Source organism: Carcharodon carcharias, chromosome 2 (genome assembly GCF_017639515.1).
Source record: "Carcharodon carcharias isolate sCarCar2 chromosome 2, sCarCar2.pri, whole genome shotgun sequence".
Classification (NCBI taxonomy): Eukaryota; Metazoa; Chordata; class Chondrichthyes; order Lamniformes; family Lamnidae; genus Carcharodon; species Carcharodon carcharias.
The window spans coordinates 89,008,843-89,034,383 of NC_054468.1; the positions used below are offsets into that span (position 1 = coordinate 89,008,843).

Genomic DNA, 25,541 nt, shown 5'->3' on the forward strand with positions numbered 1-25,541 from the left:
CTTCAGGGTGGATTCCTTCCAAGCCGGGGGCTTCTTGAGAGGCTGCAACTTTTGGTTTCATTTGAAGCCTGTTTTGGAGAGATTGGTGTTTATTCAACAGTTAATTCCTAAGGAAGTGAGTAGATGACTTCTTGTTTGTGGAATTGGATGATGCAGTTTGTCCCTGAAATGTCCAGACTCATTTCCATTATGTAACTTCAGTGCGTCATGATGTAAAGTGTGCCCCCCACCCCTCTCCCTGCTGGATGGACACCCAAGGGAGTATATCAAAGTTGGTGCTGTAGTTTATCTTTACGTGATTATAAAACTGTTAATTGATGTGTAGATATCAATTCCTTTATCATTTTATTGATTGAAAGAGCCTATTTTCGATTTGGAAAATCCAGATCCAGAATAAGTTGGCATAACCTTAAAATTAAGGGTGGGTCACCCAGGGTTAATGTCAGGAAGCACTTTTCACACAAGGTAGAGGAGGTCTGAAACACTTTCTCCTCCCTTTTTTAAAAACATGTGGGAGAGGCCAATTAAAATTTCCAAAACTGATATTGATTGATTTTTTTTAGGCAGGGGTATTAAGGGTTGTGAGACCAAGGTGGGTAAATGGAGTTAAGATACAGATCAGCTATGACCTAATTGAGTGGTGCAACAGACAAGAAAGGCTGAATGGCCTGGTCCTGTTCTTATGCAAGTTGCAATTGTTTTATAAAATGGTGATTATTTGTATTTATACTGATCCAAAGGTAAGGCAAATTGAAAATTGGACAAATTTTGTTTGGCGAGGGCAGTATTTTTTCCATAACCAAATAAACAAGAGCCAACACAATTACAAATGGAAGTTTCTATTCAAAACAGATATCAATTATTTTGGTGAATCATGTTAAGAGACACTCAACAACATTTTTGTATCCATTTTTGTCAGTCCTGGATACAGTTTGAAATCATTTCCCTATCCAACATATGAGTACATGTCTAATTGGGCATCCAAATCCTTTCAATGACTTATACACTGACTATTGTTCACTCAGATCTATTTTTAACCACACTTTTGATTTCCTGTACCTTTTGCTCTCCTGAAGATAATGTCTCATGTTCAAGACCTGTTTAGTGGCCAAAGTTTTATCACTAAGATTCCGATGAAGCACACTGGTAACTGCTTGGGATTTGAACTGTGATAAATCTATCAGCAGTTCATCAAGAGACTTCTGTCATTTCTAAATTTGTTGGTAGTTGGAGTGAGAATTTTGAATGATATAACACTAGAGTGAAATAGCTAATGATTTAAAGACTGCCCTGAAGCAAGCCTTTGAGTTAGTGGTGGGGCATTTGCCCCTCTGAATCAGAAGGTGCGGTGTTCAACTCTCACCTCAGACTGTCCTGATGAGCTAAGGCTCTGAATCTGACATCAGATTCTGAAGCAGAATACCTGTGCCTGGTGGATGTGACTCTTCTCCCCCCAGCAGTGATGCTCATTGCAGTGATAGAGCAGCTCTCCTTGTTTCCTTCCCCAGGCAAATAGAGGCAAGAATTACCCATCTTCAGCTGTGCTGCAGTGGATTAGGTGGTGACCCTATGGGGCATGGATGGCAACCCCAGCCCTAGCCGATGGGATGAAAGTCTCCTGTGGCTGCTGGTTGTAGGTGTAAATGAGTGTGGATGGTGCCCATCTAATTCCCAGTGGGCAGGAGTTCGGCAGCCAAAAAAGCTGTCCCTCATTGGGATTCCACTCACAGGGACAATAAGGTGCCTGGTCTAACCTGATTTGGGAAACTTATCCTGTTTAAATTGGAATGGCGGACACCTTGACTCTGTATCATGTGGCCTCCCAGGGAGGGAATTGTGCTCTACTGGTGCAGTAGGAGGTGCCCGCTGAGGTTGGGGCAAAGCAGAGAGAGTTTTACTCTATCCCTGGTTGTGTTATGCCAAGCTTAACATGCACATTCTCTTATTTCCCAGATCCTTCACTCCCTTTGGGCACCAAACATCTGCAGCAGTTGGTTTGTGTTGGGAAGCTGCTTTTGACTGAAATTGGAGCCAGCTCCATTGGTCCTAAATGTGTCCTCCATTTATACTGGTTAAAAACAGCTACCCTGTCAGCCCATGTGTTTGCGAGGGTGGATTTGTAGACCCATGGCCCATCCCTGGAGCTAAGGGCTGGTGGGGGAGGTATGCCTAGAAATGGACAGTATGAATTCAAATGATGCAGCCTCAGCCATCCATCTTCTTCAGCTGGTGGCACTTGCCTGCGATGTAATCCTATAGCAACATATAGGAACATAGCAAAGATGTTGGCCATTCAGTCCCTTGAGCCTGTTCTGCCATTCAGTTTGATCATTGCTGACCTGTACCTGTACTCCACTTACCCAATTTTTGGCCCATAACACTTGAAACTCTGACTCAAAAAAACCTATCAATCTCAGTCTTGAAAGCTCCAATTCACCCAACATCCACAGCCTTTAGGGAGAGAGAGAGAGTTCCAGTCTTCTACTACCCTTTCTGTGAAAGAAGTGCTTTCTGATTTCACTGTTTCCCGGCCTGGTTCTAATTTTAAGATTATGCCCCCTTTTGTTCAGGATTCCCACAGCAGAGGGAATAGTTCTTACTTTATTTAGCTTATCGATTTTTTTTAAACTTTCAGACACCTTGATTAATTTATGACTCATTCCTCTAAACTCAAGACACAAACAAACCAAATTTGGCCAATCTGCCTTCATAATTTTAGCCCTGTTAGGCCAGGTATCCTTCTGAAAGTAAAGGAGGGGTGAAAATTATTTCCATTGAGGCAAGCTCAGCATCTCTGTGCCCTGTTTCTATCTAGTTGAGGGAAAACTAACTACTGGACCAGCAGGAATGCTTTTGTACCTGTCTTTATTTCAACACGCTGAAAACTTTTTAGGGGGAGATGAAAGTATTCCAATTCTACCGATTCACGTTAAAAATCAATTGTTGCAATCTTGCATTCACTCTTATGTTGAAAAGTGGTCCTTTGTTCTTGTATTTATGTTTACTGACAGGATGCGAAAGCTGAGATTTCAAATGATAGTGTGTGCAAATTCCACTTTGTTAAACAGTGTTTAATGTTTCCTAAATAACACTTGTGTCATTTCCCCTAGTGGCTGTACCTATTTTCGTGTTTTTTTTTAAATCTGGATTTCTGGTGGCTGCTCCATCTTGTCAAACACGTTTGTTTACACGCTGAGAAGCTGTAAACATTTTTATTTTTTCAAATGAGAATGTTATTGTTGCAGTTCCAATGGTGGTGCGTTTCTCCAGCTTCAGTCGGGGCTCAAGTGGAAACAGGGCGAGTCTCTTACTCCTGCCGGTGGGAGCAATTAAAACGCTGCGGGGAAGCCTGAATTAAAGCACACCATTTAACGAGGGCGGGGACTGGAGTGGCTTTTAAGATGTCAGCGGGGCTCCTCAAACCCATGTCTGCCTCCCAGTTTGAACGGCGCCCAGTGGAAAGGAAACATTGGGCGGGTGAGAGATATCAGTTTAAATTCGCCAAGGCAGCGAGGGGGTTTAAGCAATTCCGGGAGGTTTCATAGTTTGCCTTGGAAACGGGCTTTAGAGCCATTTCCCTTAACGTGGGTGCAAATAAACACTCGGAATATTTTGATAACTTTTTCCTGCATTCGAAAAGTTATCCCGCTGTATTCGGGCATCTATTTTCACGAGAGCTGCTGTTCACGATTCCCGTTCGAACTACAGACTAACTTTTGTGGTTTTTTTAATTTGCGGAGTGGTGTCGAGGGGTGGGGATAGGAATTAGCTAATCTTAACAGCCCTTTAAGAGCGTTTGAACTCTCGGGCTTGCACCTCTGATTGTTACGAGGGACATGCAGTTCATAATGCTTCCCGTGCTTGGGGTCGGGAAGCCTTACATCAAGAAACCATGAAATTAAATGGGAACCGACTGGATTTTTTTTTGCATACTGATTGGCAAGCCCCGTGACATCACAGCTTTCTACCCCTCCTCCCTCCCCTCCCCTTCCCTCCCTCTCTTACTATTTTGCAGCCACAATTTGCGTCTATTTCCATGTGGCTTGAGTTTTTTTTCTCCACATATAGGAAATTGTGATAAAAATCAATTTAAAACTCGAAGAAAGCCTTGAATCGGATGTTGAGGAACACCAGCGTAAAGGGGGACGGCCGGAGTGCTTAAAAAAAGGCGGTGCGGTGAGGAAAGTCTGGATACCCCCCCCTTCCTTTTATTTGCCCCCTCCCCCCCTCCTCCTCCCCACCCTCTGTCTGGTTTTGGGTCTGAGTGGGGTTTATGAATGGAGGCGCCGAGCAGGGATGGAACGTTGCGGTAGCCGAGGTTCCAGCGCTCGATACATTGTTGCCGTCCCGCGTTCCATTTTCGAACGTCCGGACATTGTAAGTTCCATGGCTTGTAAGTTTCGGGCTGATCGCGGCAGAGGCGCAAACACGTGGGAAGAAGGGGCACCGTCGCTTTCTTTCTCTCTCTCTCTCCTCTCCGTCTAATTGTTGCCTTCGATCTCTTGCGCTCCGGGTGGGATTCAGTTTTGTTTATCTGTTGCAGATGGGTTGCAGGTTTTGTTTTTAAAGCCGTTTTTTAAAAAAAATATTTCCTTCCTCCTTCTTTCACCCTCCCCCAACAAAACAGAGATTGTGCACGCTTGGGGCTCGGGCAGCTTTGGCTGAAGTGCGCCACTTTTGTTAAGTTGAGTTGCAGCAGGCCTTTCTTCCGGCTTGTGGCCTTTCCATGCTCCCCTCTCTCTCTTTCCTCTTCTTCCCCCCTCCACCCCCACACACCCCGCCCCCCCCCTCCTGAAGTATGAAACAAAGGCACAAGAAAGTGCAGCACCAAGACTCGTAAGAGGGCAAATGGCTGGAAAAGGAAGGGAACCTGAAACCGAAAGGGGAAATGAAACCAGCAGCATGCGGGGCGGGGGAGGGAGGGAGGAGGAGGGGGGAGGCGGGGGTGGTGGTAGAATGTGGGCATTATAGTTGTAAATCCCACCCTCCCTCCAGAACTAACCGTACGGTTCAAATCACAACAGACGCGCGCCTTTCTGCACAGATCCCAGCCCTTTCGGCGCATGTACTGGACGCAAAGTTCATGCGAAATCTTTCCCTAATTTTCTTTACATGAGTTATATTTTTCCGGGGATCGGGCATCCCATCCGTCCTCTCGCCAAATTTTTTTTTAAACGAGCCGGGAGTTTAGACGTGTGGTGTGCGTGAGAGACGAATCCGACCAATTTTAAACGTACTTTTTTTTTCGGAAACAACCTTGCCCTTTGCCCCATGCCCGGATATTGTTCCACTTAAATTTTCTGATGATCGACGGTGGATTTTCACGCAACTCCTTTTGAGGACGGGGGCTCAGTATGAATTACTGGTCAAAATAAGCAGTGAACCAGCGCACTTTCGCCCCAGTGCCCCTGTGATTGGTATCTACTGCTCTCCCCATGAACCACTGGCTCCAGCAGGTTCCTCGGCTGCTGGATTTGACCCAAATCTCCACATGTTCGACTCAAACCTCTTCTTGGCCTTCCTCAAAAACGTCCAAGTGTGTGTGCACTTTCCAACTCAGGAGGCACCCAGGCTGCGGCACCCTGAGGCCCGTGACTGCCATTCGGGCTCAGAACCAGCGATCAAACCCAGGGTTACTTTTTGCTCCCTCGTGGCTCATTTTCTTACTGAGGAAGGTTTAAGCCTTCAGTCTGCCACACCTATGAACCCTGTGTAGCATGCTTTCTGAGCTATGCAGCTATGCCTTTTGGTGTGGAGAGGTGTCCAGAGGAGCCAGTGTAAAGACAATTTTGAGAGTTGTGATGGAAAGTAAGGTCGAATAGGCTGGGGGGAGGAGTTCTGGCAAGGCGTTCCAGGGAGGTAGGACTCATGAAAGCTCTGGAACAGGGAGAGTAGGAATGTGCAGGAACCCAGAGTTGGAGGAAAAAAGGCAATGGGGGTGTCAAGGAGGTGGTTGAACAAGGAAGTGGATTAAAACCATTGTGGGTTTGTGAATGTGGATGAAGCTGAGGAAGTGTGTATTGGAGAGATAGGAAACCAGTGTGTGTCAGTGGTGATTCATTGGCATTCTGGGTGATTGAAGGGGAGGGTGGGTGAGCTGGAGTTTGAGGGGACAGTTGGAGCAGTTAAGTCTGGAGGTGACAAGTGTGTGGGTTAGGTTTAAACTGTGGTAGGGTGGTATGTGGAGGGGGTGATGTTGATGCTGACCAGGTATGGAATTTGGAAGAATTTCAATTTTGCCTCCCTGAAGGAGGTGCCCATGTTCATTCCCTGCTTTGAATTCCATGTGCCTGTTCCTTGGGCAAACCTGGTTCACTTTGAGTGTTTTGCAGTATACTCCCCTGTCTCAGCATTGGAAAAGTGTCAACAATTTCATGCCTTTAAATGACAGACCATCTTGTATTGAAGTAGGAAGCCATAATGCCAGAATAGTGGGAATGTGGCTGTGCTTTATTTTTACTGAGTAGCGCAATCCTCTCATCTCTCTGGTCCTGCTCGCCTCAGAGCTGCTTTATAGGGCTCACTGAGGGTGAAATGCTCTGAATTTATATAACCTGCTCTGAAACATCCCAAAACACTAGGCAACCTTTAATTAATTTTGAAATATAGTCATTGTTGTAGAGGAGGTCCCAAGCAGGCCAGTGATGAGGCCACTGCCTTATAGGACTGTACTCTGGGTTAAGTACTTGTAATGTTGGCCTGTAACTTCTGGCTTTGCCAGGGCCCACTTCCGTCTTTTCCCAGTTTTGCTGTACTACTTCCAGCTGTGGATTGGGTTTGGGGGGTGGGGTGGTTAGTGGGGAACAGATATCTCCTCGTGGTGGCAGGCCTCAGGCTCTGGTACAACCTTATTTACATTGCAGTCCTATCCACAAAGTTGTGCTGCATTGCACTGTGCAGAACTGGGTGTAGAATGCATGTGAGTGACTGATGTGACTCAAGGTGAATTATTCCTGGCCTGAGTGATGAATCCTTGCGTTGGATGGGACTGAGAGATTTTCAGTGAGCGTCACCTTTGCCATTACTCACTGCCTTTTGCTCACAGCTTGTGTCACTGATGAACAATTTGAGAAGTCTTGGACAAGCTTGTATGGCCACTATTTTACAGTATAGTAGTCGGAACAAAAAAACCCAACTGGTTGCCCCAATCTGAATGTAAGGAATGCTAAACCTGTCCTGCAGTCTCAACGCCTGCAATGACTGAGTGAATTTGTGATCCCAATTGTGAAGTTAATCAGCCATTGAAAGAGCCGTTGGCTCGAAATGTATGGATTTGACTACAGTAATTTGTATTGGTTCATTCTACTCCCACTCCAAGGACCTTCGCTCTTGCTGAGGTACCTTCCCACTTGACGAGGTCACGACACCTGGGTACCTCTGGGCCATTTTGAAGTTACCACCACCTGCTCTTCCTAACCCCCTTTCCCCGACCACCAGAATGGACCAATCATGAATGAAATCCCACCAAAAACGTGGCATGTGAGCCCATAATTCACTTCGGAGCCTGGATTGGGCCTCGCCCTGACATTTTCCAGTAGAATTCGCTGGAGATAGTGATCAGCCGTAAAATCATTGCTGTTGTTTTACTCCTTGCCCTTTCCCTTCTGATCCAGGTTCAATGAGGCCAATTGTGTCTAATGGTATCCAACTGAGCAGAAACTCTGAGCTGTGAGAATTGCCTCAAATTAGGATGTCCCAAGGTGAGTCAGAGTGATCAATTGAATTTATCCCTAACTACCTCCACAAACAGGTTATCTGGTCTGGCTGTTTGTGGGATCTTGCTGTGCATGACTTTGATGCCGAGCTCACCACAACAGTACACCAGTGACTACGCTTCTGCCAGAATTTAATTGGCTGTACAGCTCTTTGGGAAGACCTAAGGTTGTGAAAGGTACTATATAAATACAAGTCTTTCTACCTTACTTTAAGGGGGTGTATTTTTTTAAAATAAAATGGTAAACCTGTTGAAAGTTTATTCCTTGGAAAATAAAATGTTTCCTTCTGCTGAGTAGGTTATTGCTCACTGCTTGGATGGCCAGCCCTGTCTGGCTGCTCTGCAAGCCTGTGGGGTTTGGGCTCAAATGCAGGCCACAAGAGGGGGGCAAAGGGGTGGGGGAGTTGAAAGTGATCTTTGAGCGGAGCTTCCTGTACAGCCATGTGGAGAGAGACTGCACTCGAGATGCTCCATGCCAGCCAAAAAAAAAGGGCGAGGGAGCAATTGAGAATTTAAACGAAAATCTTCTCCCTGGACTTTTGCTAACAGCTGAATGTTAACCACCTCCCTTCGCAGCCCCCTGTGGAAAAGTTTGAAAGTTGTTTTCCTAAAAAAAAATGAAATTCTGTAGTCATCTGAATGTGGCGACAATGATTTAAGAAACACAGACTGGGCCAGTGTGAGGAACGTCAGTGAATTGGAAATGTGTGGAAGATCAGAAGCTTTGCTTCCGCCTAAATCTAAGGTTCTGTCACTAGGAAGAATGAAAGAGTTTGATGGATCTGGGAGGGTGGGAGGAGTTTGTTGGCTATAGGCAAACTGTGGTCTCTGCAAGTTTCGATTCTTGTAGCCGGACAGGATTGAGAGGTTGACCTGATTGAGACAGTATCTATATCTTTCCTCTAACCTTCTCTCCTCTCTGTTCTCTTGTTTCTCTGCCTTTGTGCTCTCTGTTCTTGCTCCTCTTTCCTTCCCCACCCATTCCCCCACTGTCTCTTCCCTCTTGCAGGCTCATTTGTTGGTGGTCACTGAAATGTAATGCAAACTGCATTTTCTTGTAGACTGTTGTGACTTTTTTTAATAGAGCTCAGTCAAGAGACATCTGCACTGAGTCATAAGGTTTCTTCTTAACAGGATGTTGCTGTTTCATTCTCTCTCCCCCCCACCCCCCCCCCCCCCCCCCCCCCCCCCCCCCCCCCCCCAAATCCATGCTAACTCGCATTTTCTGTTGTGTAGATTGGATGCAGGAAACCACCAGATCATGTATCCTGCTAAACAGACAATAGAGAGCTGAAAGTCAATCCAGAGAGGGTAAGCCTCACAGGACAGGGGTGGCTTTAAATCGAGAACCCCAGGCAAAGGATCCAGATGTGGAACATCCAAGATGGAAAATAGTGAGGGTGGGGAGTAATTTCTAGATGACATCAAGTTTGTTTGAAAATCCTGTAAATTTTAGAAGGGGGTGTGGGGAAGAAACAGTACTGTGTTGCCACAGTTTTCAAGGATGAGCCATCTGAATCTTATGAAATGCAATAATTACAGATCATTAAAATTTGAAGCGACAGCTTAATGTTTGATTGTTAAGAGGTTTCTCTGCTCCAATCCTTTCCCTTCCATCTTCAAGCTGATGTATGATTATATAAGTGCCAATTGCCCCACAGTCTCTCATTCAGACAGCTATTCTTCATGGATTCTGAGTGTAGGAGCATTAATAGATAGTTGTGGTGGTGGGTATGAGTGAGAGGGGCGGAGTCCGTTACAAGCTCCCTCTGACCAATAGTCACAGCGCCAGGAACAGGAACTCTGGCTCACTCTTCATTTTGCCTTCCTGAGTCCAAGGCCATTGATGCCAATTTGCAATCAAAAAAGTTAACCGAAATTTCCCTTTTGATTTGCAGCAAAAAAAACAGCCAAGCCTTTGGTCCTTGGATCCGAGTTGAGGTTGCTAAGGTATTCTTGGTCCGTTAACTTACTGATCCAAGTGGCTGGAGTGACAAAGCCTGAGTTACTTGATCACGAGCGGTCAACGTGTTTGCTAGACATGTCAAAGTGAGCGCTGCCTTTACCCTCTATGTCTGGATTAATGTTCGCTTAATGCTCTCTCTTGAGCCTGAATATTTGTCATTTTGGCTTTGTGCTACAGCCTGGATTTATAAGAACTGATTTAAAATACCCTAGGCATCACCCCAGTCAAACCCTTTGAGCAAGGGGTGATGGTAAAAAGCTGGATTTGGCCTGGAATGTTGGGTAGGAAAGGACAGCATAACTACCTCCTGGTATTACTTAACCTCACCCTCTCACCAAAAAAATAATTATTTTGGTACTGAGCACTTTGTACCCTCAACAAGACATATGGAAACCTTAAGATTAAGGCTGGCACAGTGAGTCTTAATTTCTTATTGGGAGACCTTAGCTAAATGTGCACTTAACTCTATCAGGTGCTACATAAGACTATGGCTAAATGTGCTAGTTTCTGAGGTTTGTTTATCACTATGGAAACACTGAAGGACTTCTGAGTTGTTTTTCCACCATCTTTTCTCTGCAAAATGATATTGATTTGTTTTTGTTTTGTAACCTTCCAAACGAAGTCATTGATGTTCCACATTCAGTGATTAGATCGGTCACTGAAGCAGCAGTATTGCTGCAGTCTTTGGATAGTCCCTGTCCTAATTTGGTTTGGGTCTGGAATGAGAGCCAAGCATTTGGCAGAGCGATTTCTACCTTGAATTTTCCCCTCCCTGTTTTTTCCTCGCACTGCCCCTGATGGAGTTGCCTCATGCTATTATTCAGTGGGTGCCAACAGCTTTCAAGTGGCCATCCTTCCTGTGTGACTGGTACATCATGAGTGCCATTAAGCTATTTGACAGGGAGGAGAACTGTGACCATAGTCCCAGTGTTGTGCTCGCATAGTGCTTTCTGCCAGAGGTAGCTGGGTAACAGTTTGGAATGGGAACTTTGATTAGTTCTCCTTTCCCACTCCCTCAGCCTGGAAACAATTGTAAGTGCTCCGATTGTTGTATCTCCACTAACGTTAAGCCATCTCTCCTCTCAGGTTTGACAGCTCGCTTGAGTCCATCCGAGTTTATCTGACTATCTGTAATGATAATTCAGTTCCTCACATTGTCACTCAATAAACCCTACCAGTAAACATCTCTGAAGCTGTAGAAGATCTGAGGGATCTGGGTGTCCTAGCACATGAATCACAAAAGGTTAGTATGCAGTTGCAGCAAGTAATTAGCAAAACTAATAGAATGTTATTGTTTATTGCGAGGGGAATTGAATACAAAAGTAGGGAGTTTGTGCTTCAGTTTACAGGGCATTGGCGAAACCACATCTGGAGCACTGTGTACAGTATTGGCCTCCTTACTTAAGGAAATATGTAAACGCATTAGAAGCAGCTCTGAGGGTTTACTAGATTAATACTTAGAATGGGCAGGTTGTCTTATGAGGAAAGGCTGGTCAGGCTGGGCTTGTACCGCTGGAGTTTAGAAGAGTAAGAGGTGACTTGATTGAAACATACAAGATCCTGAGGGGACTTGACAGGGTGGATGTGGAAAGGATGCTTCCTCTTGAAGAATCTAGAACTCTGAGTCACTGTTTCAAAATAAGGGGTCACCCATTTTGGACAGAGATGAGGGAAAAATTTTTGCCGGAGGGTCGTGAGACTTTGGAATTCTCTTCCTCAAAAGGTGTTTGAGGCAATCCTTGAATATCTTTAAGGCAGAGGCAGATTCTTGATGACCAAGGGGGTGAAGGGTTATTGGAGTGGGTGGGAATATGAAGCCAAGGTAAAAATCAGATCAGCCATGATCTTATTGAATTGCGGAGCAGGTTTGAGCGGCTGAGCAGTCTACTCTTTCTAATTTGTATGTTATCTGAACAAAAAATTTTAACTTGCATGAATAGATTGAGGAAAGGTGCTCTGGGCAGTTAAAGTGAAATACATCCAATACTAAATTTTCTTCTGACAATCTGGGCAGTGCAGCATATCGCCTGCTCTTGTCAGGCCATATCATTGGGCAATATTCTCCTCTGAATAATTCCATATCTTGGCTGGCCAATGGGTTGCAATCCTATACTTGACTTTTTCTTTATTTCCCCCATCATCTCCAGCATAGAAAATCAGTACAAAGTAATGGTTTGCTGCTTTAGATTTCCTGAGTATTTTGCCAATCGATCACAATCACAGTGCAGAAGAGGCCCTTCAGCCCATCGAGTCTGCACCGACACGTGAGAAACACCTGACCTATCTACCTAATCCCATTTACCAGCACTTGGACCATAGCCTTGAATGTTATGATGTGCCATGTGCTCATCCTTTTTAAAGGAGGTGAGGCAACCTGCCTCCACCACCCTCTCAGGCAGCACATTCCAGACCGTCACCATTCTCTGGGTAAAAATGTTTTTCCTCATATCCCCCCCCTAAACCTCCTGCCCCTCACCTTGAACTTGTGAAGATGATGGTGGTTGTGGCCTATCTGAAATAACGTGTTCAAATCAGCATATTCTTGCTCTTGGAGTGAATGAGGCCTAGTTTGGTCAGTGTGAAATGCAGCGCCTGGGCCCACAGTTGGCTGTAAAGATGGAGCTTGTTCTGATCTATATCTGGTTCTTTTTTACTTCTCTCTTCTCCTGTAGCGATCGACTCCTCCATGGGTATGTTCTGCCTTCTGATGCCCATGATTTACTGTGAGCTTAGTCAGTGATTGTGTAGAGGGCAAGATAGCCTTTCCTCACCCAGTGCTCACCAAAGTTCACACGCATGCACTTTGCAGGGGTCATCTGCTCTGGCAGATACTACCTGGCATGAAAGAAATATGTGCATTTACATAATGCCTTTCACAATGTCGGGAAGGTCCCTTTTGCAGTCATTGAAATGCAGCCAGCTGTAGTGCAGGAAATGCAGCAATCAGATTGTGCACAGCAAGGTTCCACAAAGTGCAATTGACCAGATGATCTGTTTTAGTGATGTTTATTGAGGATACTATTGTCAGGGTTATGTCCACCTGAGAGGCTCATCCAAAACTCAGCACCCCTTTAGTATCGAAGTGCCAGTCCAGATTTTGTACTGGAGTGTTTGTGGAGTGCGACTTGAACCCATAGCCCTCTGACTTGGAGACGAACTGTAAAACTGAGCCACTGCTCTGCGTGCTCATTGTTTTTAGGCTCACTTGGCTCTTGCTCCAACCTTGGTGACTGAATTGAAATTCACGAGTAAATGCTGCAGAGGAATTACAATAAATTACTTTCTTATTTCAGGATACCTCCCAGAATGTGACGAGCATCACTAACAAGTTGAGCCTCTCTGAGAGGGAGAAGTGGAGTGAACATAAAATGGCTGATGTTGGGTAGATGAGGTGAGTGTTGTTTTATGCCTCTGCTTTGAGCAGGTGTGTTCCATTGTGATGCCTCCATATTTTTGCTCTTGAGTGCTGTGCTGGCTTGTTGATAAAACTGTCCTCCTGTGCCCCACATGGTATGCCTCATTGGGACATTACCCCTGCTGCAGGGAGAGGCTGCATTTGGCTAATGAGTAACTGGTACTTGTTTGCACTTAGAAGGGGCAAGCCTGCAGTCCAGCACTCCTGGTGAGTGGCAGTGTGCACAGGGAGCATGTTTTCGCAAGTCGGCCAGGCAGCCTGTGATTTCCCATCCATCCACTTCAGTGGATAGAGGCTGACTGGTGAGAATTCCAGGGATTCCCCAACATGCTAAGAGTGCCAGCCCCTGGCACCTTGAGTCACTCCTATATTTCTTCAGGGGGTTTTCTCTCATTAAATCGCCGACTTCTCAAAATTTGGAAAGTGCCTTGCCTCGATGATTCCATCATCATTCCAAATGCCAAGAGCTGTTAGTCGTCATTGACTTGAAATAGGAGAAATTTATGGAAATCTGGATTTAAGCTTTACATAGAAGCGCTTCCTCTTCTTGAGCTGCTATAGTATACTTGGAATCATAGAGATCTACAGCACAGAAAAAGGCCCTTTGGCCCATGGAGTCTGCGCCAGTCAAACAAGTACCTAACTATTCTAATCCCATTTTTCAGCACTAGGCGCATAGCCTTGTATGCCATGGCATCGCAAGTGCAAATACTGCTACATGTTCTATAAAGGCACAGAACTTGGACAATCCTGCCTCTGTTCCAGTGACTTGTGTGCAGTTAAATAGCACTCTCCCTTAGTTGCGAGTTGCGTTGTACTGTGGACAGTCTTCACCAAGAGTTGGATTCAGAACGTCCCCATAAGATCCTCTTTCATGACCTTTTGAGATGGTCAAAAATGATCCATTGGGATCCGGGTGTAATTCTCACTTTTGGCTGTTTCTGTGCCTAAGCTGCAGAGGGAACTTTGCTCATTTGCTATTTTATTGAAAGTTGGTTCTCTCTTGGCTCTGCACGTTCACCCAAGGAGTCACTGGGCCGTAGAGACCAGGGAAATCCAAAAAAGGTTTGATCCTATAGCTGTTGTTTCACCTCATCCGTGCTGACTCTAACCAGCTCCTACTTGTCCTAATGCTCAGCCAATGATAGATTCCAGTTAAGTTCCCCACAACTGACAGATCTGTAGTTAGTTAGTTTTTCCCTCCCTCCCTCATTAAATGATGGAGTGACATTTACAATTTTTCAATCTAAAAGTACAATCCCTGAATCTACTTAGCTTTTGGAAATTCAGACTAATGCACCTGCAATTTCCTCAGCATTTACCTCCCACTCTCAGTCTAGAAACCACCACGCCTTGAAGTTTTGTCTATCTTAGGTCCCATTATTTTCCCCATTGCCATATTTTTAATAAACTAAGCCCACTCCTTGACTTATTTTTAGGTTCCCTTGTACTGCTTGTATTTTGTCCTCTTGCTCCACTGTGAGCAGAGAGTCTGCCATTTCCTTACTTGTCCAGCTCCCAGTTGACAGTATTAAGGAGCTGCAGCATTTGACACTTCTGAGGAGTGCCAAGTACACAAGAGGTAGAACTGAGTGGTGTGTTTTGTGTAAATATTTCTGTTGTAGAGCAATTCAAGGCTGCTTACTGGCATTCTGCCAGTAGTCAGTGAGTTGAGCTGTTTACAGGTGTGCTTGCCGCAGCGAGAGGGAAGAGAGAGAAGAACCTCTTGCGAGTGTGGAAAATGGAGAAAAGGCTGGAAATATTGTGCCCTGATGCTCGTGGGTGGGGGGATAGGATCATGGGGTTAAGGCCTGTAGTCTCCTCAGCATGAGGGAGATCAGAACTTGGTTGAACTGATGGAGCAGGTGTAGATTACAGCAAAGGGTTATGGTATTAATCCTTAAGACTTGATTGTTGGGCATTTTCATGAAATGTGGAAAAATACACCTCCTTGCAATTTCTAGATTTATTCAATCCAGCCATGAGGTGTCTCAAAACGCTTTACAGCTCGTAAAGTTTTTTTTTGTAATGTTGTAATGCAGGATACACAATAACTAATATAAACACAGCAAGTTCCCAAAAAACAGCAATACGACCAGTTACAAAAACAAAAATACCTGGCAAAACTCAGCAGGTCTGACAGCATCTGCGGAGAGGAATACAGTTAACATTTAGAGTCCGGATGACTCTTCATCAGAATCAAGGAAAAATAGAAAAGAGGTAAAATATAAGCTGCTTTAAGGGGGGATGGGACAGGTAGAGCTGGATAGAGGGCCAGTGATAGGTGGAGATTGTTCTTTTGTTTATGACATCTTTTGCCAAAGAGGTGTTGATGGTGGTGATATTAGCTAAGAAATGTGCTAATGGTGACATTAAGGGTAGAAAGGATGAGCAAGGTACAGATAGCCTTAGTGAGGTAGGGGGGAAGGGATCGAAATAGGCTAAAAGGTAGAGACAAAACAATGGATGGAAATACATTTAATAATGGAAATAGGTGGGAAAAGAAATATATAAATTATTGGAAAAGGGGGGTCGGAAAGGGGGTGGGGATGGAGGAGAGAGAGTTCATGATCTAAAATTTGTTGAACTCAATATTCAGTCTGGAAGGCTGTAAAGTGTCTAGTCGGAAGATGAAATGCTGTTCTTCCAGTTTGCATTGAGATTCACTGGAACATTGCAAAAGGCCAAGGACGGACATGTGGGCATGAGAATAGGGTGGTGTGTTGAAATGGCAAGCAACAAGGAGGTCTGGGTCATGCTTGCGGACAGACCAAAGGTGTTCCACAAAGTGGTCACCCAGTCTGCGTTTGGTCTCTCCAATATAGAGGAGACTACATGGGGAGCAGCGAATGCAGTAGACTAAATTGAGGGAGGTGCAAGTGAAGCGCTGCTTCGCTTGAAAGGAGTGTTTGGTCCCTTGGACGGTGAGGAGGGGGGATGTAAAGGGGCAGGTGTTGCACCTTCTGTGGTTGCATGGGAAGGTGCCGTGGGACGGGGTGATGGAGGAGTGGACCAGGGTGTCCTGGAGGGAACAATCCCTGTGGAATGCTGCCGGGGGGGTGAAGGGAAAGATGTGTTTGGTGGTGGCATCATGCTGGAGTTGACGGAAATGGCGGAGGATGATATTTTGAATGTGGAGGCTGGTGGGGTGATAAGTGAGGACATTATGACCAGAGAATTCTGTTTTAGTAATGTTGGTTGAGGGATAAATATTGGGCAGCACACTGAGGATAATTCCCCTGCTACTCTTCAAAATAGCGCCAGGGGATCTTTTACATCCACCCGAGAGGCCAAACAGAGCCTTGGTTTAACACGTCATCTGAGAAACAGTACCTCTGATATTGCAGCACACCTTCAGTACTACATTGGAGTGTCAGCTGGGATGTTGTGCTCAAGACTCTGGAGTGGCAACCACGACATGCTGAAGCTGAGGTGAGATTGGTTCCTGCTGAGCCACAGGTGGAAGAAGATTTGACTTGCCTCTCATGGGGGTACAGCCAGAGGACAATGAATGTTGAGTCTGGCTGGCCTTGCAAAATCAACAGGAGTTGGTCAGTCTGTTCAGTGGAGAGTTCAATTTGGTAGATGGAGTGCAGCCTGAGGAAGAGCCAATTTGTGAAGATGTAGACCTGGAGAAAACGCCTTTATCAGCTTCCATCCGTTATTAAATGAACAAACCATGTTGAAATATTGGTCTGTGTAGCTAACTTTGGCATAATTATGGAGAGGGTGATTGTTTTTGTGGGAGGTTTGGGACTGGGGGCGATGAAAAGAATTGACAAACGGGATTTTAATCAGTCGTGACCTGATTTGGGGATTGATAGGTGTTGGCTGAGCAATTGCTTTTGTGAATCCACGCCCTATTCCTTGCAAATCTGTTTTTTTGCTGCTATGGCGCCAGAAGTTGAGGGTCATCTGACTGGTACGAATTCTGGACGTCCCTGGAAACGTTGCCGCGGTAACCCAAGTCGCGCTTATTATCTGCTGCTTGAGGCTGCTTATCCCAAACCGATTTGTAACCAGTCACTTCATCCTCCGTTCTGGGTGATCTAGGAATCCTTGTGTTTCTTTTAATCTATTCTGTTAACTGCTCTTTTTAATAAACTCAATTCTGGGTTTGAACACAGGGAGGTAAGATGTATGTGTTTTACGGAGAAAACAGTTTCTTGTTAGAGGCATTATGTCAGACTGGGGCCAGGTGTTAAGCGGAGTTCTCCCCCAGGGGTCAGTGCAGGGCCCCCATTGCTTCTAATGTGCAAGGGTAACCTGAATAAGCTTGTCACATTTTCTGATGAACTCACAACGCACTTAATGACAGCAAATTGAAGGGTTGATGCCCCCCCAGTAGAAAGAGCAGGACAGAGAAAAGGGTTTTCAGAAGGATTTGGATTATTGTAATTGTGGTGGTAAAATATTTTGCGTGGATTAGAAATGTGAGACGTAAGTCTATACTGAATAGAATTTAATTAGCACGGGGTGACTTAGAAAAGGCCAGTATAGTAATAGTTGACAAATCAAGAACAGCAGCTTGCATTTATGTAGTGCCTTTAATTTAAACACAATCGGACAAAAATTGACACCAAGCCAAAGAAGGAGACAGGTGGTCAAAAGCTTGGTCATAAAGGTAGGTTTGAAGGCATGTCTTAAAGGAGGGGGAGAGAGAGAGAGACTGAGGGGTTTAGGTAGGAAATTGCAGAGCTTGGGCCTAAATGGCTGAAGGCTCACTGTTGGTGGCTAAGGTTTTTGGGGTTTCACTGATCAGATGTCATTCAGTGTTTAATTCAGGTCAGGTCATTCACATAGCATTGTAAATGAGAGGCCCAGACATCAGAGAGGACATTTTCAAGTGTAAACTGCATGTGACAAACGATTATGCAGGCTTTACAATCTCGAGAGTTATTTAAGGAAATGCTAGTACAGCTTGTCGGTGATCCATGGTAACATTAGGCTCACCGAAGACCCATAGGGGCATGAGCAATGGCTTTCAGGGTATACTTATTGTAAAAGAACTTAGAACAAATAAGGAGTTCAAGAAGTGCCCTCTACAGAACTCAAAATTCATTTGTGACCTCAGGATGCCTCAGCTCTTTACTTCCAGTGAAGTACTTTCTGACTTGTAATCGCTAATGTAGGAAACACGGCAGCAAATTTACACAGCAAGCTTCCACAAATGGCAATGAGATATATGGCCAGATCATTTGTTTTCAGTAGTGTTGGTTGAAGCATAAATATTGGCCAGGACACTGAGGAGATCTTGCCAGCTCTTTGAAATATTGCTATGGGGTTCTCTACATCCACCAAGAGGGCAGACATCTCATCCAAAAAGTGACACCTCCAACAGTGCAGCACACTGTATTCAGCTCCCTGGAGTGAGACTTCTGACTCAAAAGGGAGCCTTACCAACTGAGCCCCAGTTGCATCACCTTGTTGAGGTTAACCATGCCGCAGCTCTGCCATTGATGCCTTGGTTTGGTGTCCTTTTAGGGTAACATAATGGACTGCATACTGTTCAAGTAAGATCAGCACTTTATGGGTGCTGCAGTTCAGGCCAACTAGGACATGCAAGTAGAATCATAGAACTGGTTGCAGCACCAAAGAGGCCATTCAGCCCATCATGTCTCTGCCAGCTTTCTGTAAGAGCTACTCAGTTCCATTCCGAGTTTTGCTTGCAGCCTTTCAGTTTTTTTCGCCTTCAGGTGCTTAACCAATTCTCTTTTGAAATCCAGAATTGAATCTGCTGCGCGCACACTCTCGGGTGGTGCATTCCAGAGCCTAACGATTTGCTGCGTAAGACATTTTTCCTCAAATCACCTGGTTCTTTTGCCAATCACCTTAAATTGGTGCCCTTTATTTATCGACCCTTTTGTAAATGGGAACAGTTTCTCTGTAGCCTCTCTGGCCAGACTACTCATGATTTTGAACACTTCTATCAAATCTCCCCTCAACCTTCTCTAAGGAGAGCAGCCAGAGCTTCAACAATCTATCCATGTAACTGAAGTCCCTCGTCACTGGAAACATTCTTGTGAATCTTTTTCTGCACCCTCTTTACATCCTTCCTAAAGTGCGGCACCCAGAACTAGACACAATACTCTAGTTGAGGCTGAACTAGTGTTTTATAAAGGTTCTTCATAACTTCTTTGCTTTGTACTCTTTGCTTCTGTTTATGCAGTCCAGGATCCCAGGTGCCTTATTAACCACTTCTCAACCTGTCCTGCCACATTCCATGATTTGTGCTCATGTACCTTTGGGTCTGTCTGTACCACCATTCCCTTTTTAGAATTGTAACCTTTATTTTATATTGCCTCTCCTTTGTTCCTACCATCAGCTCACACATATGAGACATGCTCTGAGATTGGAAGGAGAGCGATGGGGAAGATGGACTGCTAATCAGAGACTTGAGACAGAACCCATATATGGGGTAAACAGTGTCTGATCTAGTATATATGGTGCCCCCTGTAGTACGGAGCCATCGGAACAGGCTGAACCCAGGTGTAGATTCTTGGTCAAGTAAAAACCCAGTCAGTTGTACCACTTCTGCCCTGCTATCCAGTAACTCCTGGCATCATGTGAGGACGGGCACCAAACTTGGTCAAACAGCCGCTCACACTTGTTGCTCTTTAAGCGATAGTGCCTTCGGGAGAGAAAATTGAGATGGGGGCTGGAGGGTGATGGGGTCAGGGACTCACCTGTTTGCTGTTACAGTGCTAGCTCAAGAGCAGATTGACATTTATATTTTGTGCCTATGACAGGGAGAAGGCAGTATTTGCAACAGTGGATGAATCGGCAGAGCCTGTGTGTACTAGCAAACTGCTGTTTCCCCACCCAGTCCCAACCAATACTGAAGCTCGGGGTGGAAATATTGGGAAAATGGGGAAGCTCCCAAGCCCAGTGGTGTAAGGAAATAATGTGTGCTATCTGGTGTTCTGCCAGAGAAGAGGCTTGGCACATTATCTCATATTAGATTAAGTGCTGTGATGAAACGTGAATATGCAGGGCTAATTATGAGGGGCAGTGAATTATTGGGACAAGAGTTAATTCCAGTTTTAAAAACTTGAATATTCCTTGTTGGGGATGGGCTAGCAGGAAATGTTTAAAAACAGATAATTTGGGAAGATGAGAGGTGTGAGAAAGGTATACCCGTTGTCATAATGTAGAGCTGAGTAAAAGTCTATATAATCTAGTATATTGAAGTTTGCAGTGTAGTTAAATTTCCACAGGGAGTCCACTTGAAATAGTGAAAAACTTTCCACGGTACTGTTGTAAATTTTACCCTCCCAAACATTGCCTGGAGAGAGCATTGTGGGTAGTATAATACTGGGGATGACGCGCTCCTTCTAAGTCTACCATTCTTGTCTGATCAATTTGCAGTGATGAATTAAGAGAATCATAGGAGAAATTTGGAACGTTGGACTGAATTATTCGACTTCTGTGTACAATGTTGGTGCCTGTACATGGATGAAGCCATGTGACCACATGCAAGGTAGTAACGTGTACTTTGCCAGGCAGGGCCCTGCTGGTCAATTCTCTCCAAGTTGCAAATTAACATTGGCAGTTTTTGTGGTGCGGGGTGTGGGGGGAGATACTGCGGAAGGAATGTGTTTGTGAAAAATCTCAACGAGCTTAACGTTAATGTTGAACCCAGGTGGCAGCAAAATGGCTGACTAGTCAGGTGAATGTGAGCTGCCTTTCTGAATTTAAGGATTTTACAAGCCTTGAGTCTCTTGCAGTTGGCTACTGCATCTGTTGATGATTATGTTTGGGGTAAATCTCAAAATTGAGAAGATTTTGTGTGGCAGTTTATTTTTAATGAGAGATTCTACTGCAATTAAGATGGATTCAAGTAAATAATAGCAGTTTTCTTTTTTAAAAGGCATCCATTGATGTCATTCTCACATTTTTCTCTACTTTTCCACAGTAAGGGTCATCTTGTGAGGCTATTTGTTGGGTCTTGTGGACCTAGGACTGGTCAGCACTTATGTTATGCAGTATAAGTACAACATTGGCATCCTTGACCTGTTTGGATATAAATTATTGTTGGCTGAGTGAGGTGGTTTTGCTCTGTGACTGGATCTCGGTCAGTGTAAGATTATCGCATTGCAAGATTTGGTGGAGGAGTTTCCCAGCTCCACTGTGAGGAGCCCAAATTAAAGATCAGTAAAAATGCACTCAGTTTGCCAGGGTGGAAATGAGCTTGTTTGCTCAAGCGCATCAACACAAAAGTCACATGGTCAGCTAAGCAACTGTTTTCAGTCAGGGGTCTCCTAATGTTCTGGCCACTTTGGTTTTAAGTGTGGAGAGGCGAATATCCTGGTCGCTAAGCAGTTTGCTGTGAAAGTCCATCGATAAACAGGCCTGTGCAAAGGCAGTAAAGAGGGCCATGGAAGCTGCGTTTTTTAGAGCTGGGTTTAATCAGAGCTAACACTACTGTGTGACCTTGTGGCCAGTGTATTTTTATCTCTTCTGTCTGCTTTTCTAGCTCAGTACAGTTGGTTCTTTCTGTTCAGGGCCACCTTCAGGGCTGATTGGCAGATAGAGTTTCACTCCTTGCCTCAACCTCCTCCCCAGACGCCCACTGTCCCAAGTCCAAAGAAAGCTCCGTATGCATGTCTGTGGGCGTGGGTATTTTTTATCTCCCATCCTATTCGTTCACTGCACATCTATTTTTGTTTTCAACTTCTTCACATAAACTTCTTTTCACCTTTGGGTGCCCCACCAGTAATGTGCAAGTTTGTCATACTTGAGGTACAGAAAAATATTAGGGACTGCTCCCCCTCTTTGTAATCTGCCCCATTTTACATGATGGTCAGTGACCAGGTGAAGATGAGCTTGCCCTGTAAGGAATTGCAGAAGTGATGTACCACTACCAAAGGTAGAAGAGGGTGTTGGAGCCGTGGCTCCGGTGCAATCTCTGTGAGCCTCAGTTTTCCCCCTTGGAACAGCTGGGAATCTTTCCATTGCAGTTGCCTAGATGCGGAGAGCGGTTTTCTCTTATTCCTGCCTCCATGCTTGGTGTAAATGTGTGGAGGAATTGACTGTCAGTGGTGTTCCCCAAAATCTTATTGTTTGAGATATGGGCATCATTAGCAATACCAGTACTTGTTGTACATCCCTAATTGCCCTTGAATTCAGTGGCTTGCTAGGCCATTTCGAAGGGCAGTTAAAAGTCAACCATGTAGACCAGACCAGGTAAGTCAGATTTCCTTTCCCTAAAGGACATTAGTGAAGCAGATGGGTTTTTACAGCAATTGATAGTGTATTGGTCACCATTACTGAGCCTAGCTTTCAATTCAGATTTTTTAATTAATTGAATTTAGAGTCCACCATGGTTGGATTTGAACGCATGTTCCCAGAACATTTCCCTGGGCCTCTGGATTATGAGCTAGAAACATTACTGCTGTGCCCCTAGTTTGAGGTACTTGCAATGCACCAAGCCTCCTTCAATAGCACCTTCCAAATCCACAACCTTAAAGAACAAGGGCAGCAGACACCACCTGCAAGTTCCCCTCCAAGTCATACACCATCTTGATTTGGAATAATATCGCCGCTCCTTCACTGTTGCTGAGTCAAAGTCCTGGAACTCCTTCCCTTGCACCACTCACTGGGTGTATCTACATGACATTGACTGCAACAGTTCAAGAGGGTGGTTCACATCCCATGAACAATTTTTTAAAAATCCTAACCTAACCGTAAGCTTCTATGCACATGCAAAGCTTATCTTCGTCTTTGCATGCACAACCATTATGTCCTGCTGCCCCGTTGCCAGGGTGACTGCAGGAGTAGCAGTCAGTGATGTTCATCAGAGCCTGAGGCCAGCTGAAGGCCCCATCTCCCATCAGCCTTGGGGCCCAGTTGGCCTCCTGCTCAATGGATTCCTGTTCATGGTCTGCAAGTTAGAATGTTGCCACAGATGAAACCAAGGATAAGGTGATTAAAATTGTTAATCGTGATTAGGTTTTATCTGAATTACTCGAGCCCTAGTGTTGGTTGATTAATATGAGCCACAACACCTTGAGCTCCAATGTCCTCCTTCCCATAACCCCAGTGGATCTTTTACATCCAATCTAATGTAACATCTGATTTAAAGCTCCAACAAAGCAGCTCCCACTCAGTACTGTGCAGAAGTGCCGCTGCAAATTACGTGCTTGAGACTTGAACCAGTGAAGTCTCTGCCTCTGAGGTGAGAAGGCTGGTGGTGAGTCAAACTGACTGACTGTGATTGAAAGTGGATGGGAGGTTGCTAAACCACCCACTTTGTCCCCCATGCCCTTTCACATCAGTTCACATTCCATGTTGTATTCTGTCACTCTTTTTGAAACCAATTTTACACCAGGGTTGCAAAAAGACTACAATCCGATCAAGTTTAAATCCAGGATCCCATTACTTTCCTTATATCTGAGATTCATAATACTAATCATTTTCAGCGCTGTGGTTCTGGACTTAGCCAACAAGTGAGGACTCTGAACAGCTCTTTTCAAATCTCCAGACTCTCAAAATTCCAACCAGGCTTCATTGTGTGTCAGAAATTTAATGGTAAAAATAAGACTGGGGTATCCAGCCTTCAAGAGCCTGACTGTCGAGGCTCGGGAACCTTGTGGTTGCCATGTTGCAAGCTGGATGCTTCTGGTTTTGAGATGTGTTAAAAAGATCCCAAGCACTTCTATTTTAAACTAGCAGTTGGATTAAATGTGCAGGTTGTTGAGACTAAATCTTTAAACGTGCTAAATGCCTTGCTGTCAAACAAATGTCGTCGCTGGGCTACTTCACCATATGATGGTGCGAGTACATACGTTTTAACACCATGGGAAATACTTATTGTGCTATTCATTTTGTTTTATCGTCTGACCAGGCCCACTGGTCATCCCTGTGTTAAACGACAAGGCAAATTGGAAAGAGCAAGAGTTGAACATTGCACCTGCTGAATTTTTTTTTCCACAGTTCAAAGGGTTGATGTGCAATCTTGTTGCACACCCCATAATTGCACTATGCTGAAATTATGAGGGGGTGTGGAGGGAGCCGGAAGCATTTTGGGTTTGAGTGGCCTAACGATCTGGCCTGGAAGACCCCTTCTGTGGCTGTGTGACTCATGCTGACTCTGTAATGTTTTTCTGGAGTGAATGGACTGTGTGTACATGCTGTCTGTTCTGTGATGTATACAATGTGTTAAGTACCTCAGTCCATGGAGTGTGCTGCAGTTAGGAGTAGAGTGTGCTTTTGGAAAACAAAGCCAGGGTTCCCAGTGGATTTGCAGAGACTGGCCTGGGAATTGTTTAATGGGAATTATATGCTCATTTCTTGTATTTGTGCACTGAGTGAATGCTTCAGTATTTGGATATTGCAGGAGAATTAGTAGCAAATATTGAGAAGTGACTGCAGTGTAACTGTGCTAGTTGTTCATTTTAAACACTGCCTACTTGTGTTCACAGGGCTCGGAAACAATATTGAACAGGCACTCCAGATCACCAGCTCTAATATCTTCCATAGGACCAGCAATCAGTAGCGAATTTTTAAAACTGAAACAGCTTCAATGAAATTCATGATACAGGTGGTGTGTGCAGCCTATTTATTCCACCGTCAAAGGTAGGTATAGATGAGTAACTTCACTCATTCCTCTTCTCCCCTTCCTCGGTTCTGCTTCTTTCCATCTTGCCCTGTTCTTCCTCCCAGAGTAGTGAAGAGGTCACTAGTTAGTTGCTGACTAAAACAAAAAGTAAAAGCGCCTGAGTTGACTCATTGCAATTCAGTTGCTTGAGCTAGCCTGATGCCCCTAGGCCAGAGATGGAGGATCGGGGCTCTAGGGTGGAAGCTTCAGCCAGGGATCGTGCTTGTGCTGTCTATCCAGTAACATGTGCTGGAGATGGCAAGGGGTGAGAATAGGGCCAGACTGTGATATCCTCACACGTGCCCATGTCTGGATTGACCTTGTGTACAGGTTAACTTGCTTCTCTCCCACCCACTTGAGACCAATCCCAGAATCGTTCAAAGCCAGATATTAATCTGATGTGTCCTGTCCCCCGATTGGCCAAATCAGCAACAGTGACTTGAGGAAAAACATTCTTACACAGTGAGTGGTTAGGATCTGGAATGCACTGCCTGAGAGCGCAGTGGGGGTAGATTTACTTGAGGCTTTTGAAAGAGAATTGGATGATTATCTGAAGAGGAAGAACATTTCAGGGCTACGGGGGAAAAGGCAGGGGTGGGGCTATAAATTCTTGCAGAGAGCCAATAAAGAACACAACAGGCCTTCATGGCCTCCTCCTGTACTATAACCATTCTGTGATTCTAAATGATTCAATGATTTGCTTCCAACATGTGGCCCCGCTCTCTACCAGGATAAAGGATGGATTCCCACCTGTTGATTGTGCTCATCTTGTGTGGTGTTGCTGCATTTTCAACCCAATCCCTAAACTTCACTAACAACTCCCAGCCAGCCCCATCAATCATAAAAC

At 44.9% G+C, this 25,541-nt stretch overlaps 1 long non-coding RNA gene across 1 annotated transcript; it reads left to right on the forward strand.

Annotated features, from left to right (window-relative positions):
* The first annotated feature begins 4,067 nt into the window (after positions 1-4,067).
* LOC121287925 lies at positions 4,068-24,776 on the forward strand. Its single transcript, XR_005945273.1, has 5 exons — positions 4,068-4,176; positions 7,614-7,700; positions 10,767-10,923; positions 12,974-13,071; positions 24,519-24,776. It is a non-coding gene; the product is annotated as an uncharacterized LOC121287925 (long non-coding RNA).
* The last annotated feature ends 765 nt before the right edge of the window (positions 24,777-25,541 follow it).